Here is a 3,795-nt window from a genome sequence, read left to right as displayed (position 1 = left end):
AAGGCCAACTCTTAGGGGTGTGTTGCCAATATGATAATTACCAGACATGGATGACTTCCCAAAGGATACTATTATGCATTCCTGGCATTTAGTTTTAGTCCACGGCTCTGACACAAGTTATTTATCTGTGTCAGCCCTTCCTAGAAGAAATTAGTTTTGCGGGGGATTCTGTCACTGCTCCTAATTTGCAATTGTGCACTAGTGTTGTCTTCAGAGAAATAAATGCCAAAAAAAGAGTAATCTCAGGAACAATCCATGTGGGACTGTGTTTGTGATTGGCCTTTGTAGAGGTGGACTCCCCAGTTCTAACTTACTAGGTCCTTTCTGTGAGCTAGCTGGGTATTCACCAGGTGACATAAGGGTTTATACCCAACCTCGTGAGATTGTCAGCAATGCCTGAGTGGGGTGTATGGAATGCTTCACAAATTTGCGTGTCATCCCTTTGCATGAGACATGCCAATGTTCTCTGTAGTGTTCCAGTTTTAGTATATCTGCTAACACCCAATGTCAGACTGACCAATAAACTAAGACCACAAATCGGCTGACAGTAGAATTCAGGCAAATTATTTTTGAACAATTTTATTAGCGCTTTTGTTTGATTCAATCACCAAACTTCTTCAGATAAATTTTAAATAATATATATAGTGGACTTTTGTATTAGGAAATTATCTGAAGAAGTTTGGTGATTGAATCAAACGAAAGTGCTAATAAAATTGTTCAAAAATAATTTGCCTAATTTCTACTGTCAGCCGATTTGTGGTTTTAGTATATCTGCTGCCAGAACTACAAAACTACAAAAGATTTGAGCAGGATGAACAGTTGTGGGTTTGTGTATGTGTGGTGTTATACTGGATTTCAACCATACTCAGTGGTTTCCTTATGGGTTTCAAAAGCCAGAGCCTCAGCTAATATCCAGCATCACTTGCAACAGGGTATGAAAATGTGTATGGTTACTACTTATGGACACACTAGATATACAGCCATGTGGTTTTATATTGGCATAGTGATCAAACGTACCTATTATATGGCCCTGTAGAATTTCTGCATGCAGGAAGTGCCAATGTAGCTGAGATGTGTAAAAGATATGTGAGCCATGAAAACTGCCTGGGTGGTGTGCAGACATGTTGGTTAAGTTCCTTGTTTGTCAAATATTACCTGTCAGTTCACTGAATGGTAGCTCATCTTGTTTCCAAAGCTTTGTGACTGAGGGCCAGGTGGGACCTAATTGTTACATGCATCTACCCTGCGGCACCCAGTACCTGAAGGTGATAGGGGATATCATAGAAGGAATGCATGGTGTTAGAGCTGTCCCGTAGTGTGCCAGCATTCCACAATTAGAACCATTATCAGCAGCTTTATGAATATCTTAGAGGTAGAGGCCTTTGTAATACTCAGATTGTCCCCATTCAGTCTGCAAAAGATTCTGTAGCCACTATAGAAAGAGCTGTACATACCTTGGACACACATCCTGTCTTTTCTGTGTACAGAATAGTTGTCAGACAAGATCAATACAGTCAGCTGGTCGACCTTAAAGCAGCCAGAAATTTCTTGATCAGTGAAATTGGGTTAAAGAAGCAAACACTGCCAATAACATTTATGTAAATAGTAGACAGCACCATATGCATAATGGAGGAGTACTGCCAGTAACATTTATGTAAATACTAGACAGCGCCATATGCATAATGGAGGAGCACTGGCAATAATAATTATGTAAATAGTAGACAGCGCCATATGCATAATGGAGGAGCACTGGCAATAATAATTATGTAAATAGTAGACAGTGCCATATGCATAATGGAGGAGCTATCAGCATTAATGCTACAGTGTGCTGTTGAGCTGTGGCTGCTGGGAGTCCAAGCATTCCTATACAGAAGAGTATGAATGCCGACTCTGTTCACCTTGTGTGCAGCTTAAAATCATTAGGATCTATTTTTACTACTCCATTTCATCTGCATATCATTGTCTTTCCCCTGAGTATGTCTTCTGATGTAAATGCCATTTAAGCTTCCTGCAAAGCAGAGCAACATGAGAGCAGGAATTGCTACTAGAAGGAAAAGCAGGCTGCTCTTGGTTGATTCTATAACAAGTACACGTCGCATACTACACTACCTGTCCATGAATCCCTGCCCATGTTTCCAACTACCACCTTGCAAATGCATAAGAGGCTTACCAGGTGTTACTGTAAGAACATTGACAGTAGCATTGTTCTTATCTAGATACATTTTAAGTAAAGACTGTTGTGAGGATTAGAGCAAAAACAGTTTACAAGAAAGGTGTTGCTCATTTGTTTGTAGAATGTATTCACGTAACAGATTAAAGTAATAAGTAGATTATAAACACATGGGAACTGAAACATAAAAATTAATTTTAGTGCACTGTCCCCGTTTCTGTATGGGTTATTCTGTAAGTACACACTTCCAGTGTTAGCGATGCTGTCCATCTGTTTCAGGCTCATGATCGCGTTTGGCCAGCTGTTTTCAAGGTTTATCATATGGCATCATTCCAAAGTGTGTTAATCGTACCTAGCTGTATTCTCAAAGGAACGTGAAGGACAGAAAAAGAAAATAAATGATGAAAGTGTAAAATTAAAACCCATATGATTTTTACTAGTTATTATTATGCCCTAGTGGTGTTTCACGGTCTGTAAATTACATGTCACAGATTGTTAAGCATACCAAGACATGCAATTACTGTAGGACAATTTGAGCTCTTTGTTCATCTAACCAATCAGAGCAAGTGCATACATAATGTACAGTTGCCAACTTGCTTATATTGAAAGTGCTTAATGATATAATCTCTGTTCTCTAGGAGTCAAGATCTGTACTCTCTGCAACGATTCAGATTGCATTTAAGATGTCACATTCTGATGCTAGGATACCAAGAATAGGGATAAAAAGGTGAAAGCAGTCTGCAATTCTACAATTTTCAGTACTTTTATTCATCTTACTTAGAGCATGGGTAACACTTGACGCTAAATGTTGTCATGTCTCTTTTTTTAAATCGGCATTCTTTTTAATAACCACTTGGTAAATCATGTGCTTATACATATAATTGCCTGTAACAAGGGACAACCCAAAGACAGCAAATAAGAGTTGTGTTTATTTGCATCTATAGGGGTATTTAGTGAGTGAGTTTGTGAAAGTGCAAATTCTGTGACAGGCCAGCACTATGTCCAGAATAGGTTACAATGCCTGGCCAAACTAGATGGCAGAAGACAGACCTGCTTCTCCATGATACTATAAAGGGTAAAGGAGGTTATTGCACAATGGATAGATGCAACTAACAATATACACTGACTAGTTTTAAAAAGTTAGGTTCTGCATGGACAGCTGATTACCCTAGACAGCCACTCTGCCTATCACAATTATAATAACTAAATTTAATAAAATGCCTGGTGTGAAATAGCAGTAGCAGAAGGCTAGCACATTGTGCAGAACCCAGAAAAATCAGAGGAAGAACTTCTTTCTAACAGCATACTGTCAGCCGCATTGACTTAAACAGGAACACAAAAAGAACATGGGTAGGGATTGCTGAAAATGCCATCTAAACATATGCACAAACATGCTTCGCATAAGTATGTCTTTTTAATGTTCTGACAGGAATTGACCCTATTCCTGAGTAAGGGAAAGATTAGAGTTCATGAAATTGGTATTGATTTGATCTTTGATATTTGCTAAGAATACTCTTTGTAGCACCCACAGCATGCCCAGAACTGCCTCCTCGAGTCCTTTATTTGGAATTACATGCATTGTTAACATATTTAAGTGCACTTAAAAATTATTTTTATTAAACCTG

General features: G+C 38.6%; 1 non-coding gene across 1 annotated transcript; it reads right to left on the bottom strand.

Annotated features, from left to right (window-relative positions):
• Positions 1 to 403: 403 nt before the first annotated feature.
• On the bottom strand, positions 404 to 511 carry LOC122817334. Its single transcript, XR_006367208.1, has one exon. It is a non-coding gene; the product is annotated as a U6 spliceosomal RNA (small nuclear RNA).
• Positions 512 to 3,795: the final 3,284 nt, after the last annotated feature.

Source organism: Protopterus annectens, chromosome 1.part1 (assembly GCF_019279795.1).
Source record: "Protopterus annectens isolate FY-2018-M chromosome 1.part1, PAN1.0, whole genome shotgun sequence".
Classification (NCBI taxonomy): domain Eukaryota; kingdom Metazoa; phylum Chordata; order Ceratodontiformes; family Protopteridae; genus Protopterus; species Protopterus annectens.
Note: the sequence above shows the minus strand (reverse complement) of the source record. Positions and strands in the feature narration are given on the sequence as shown.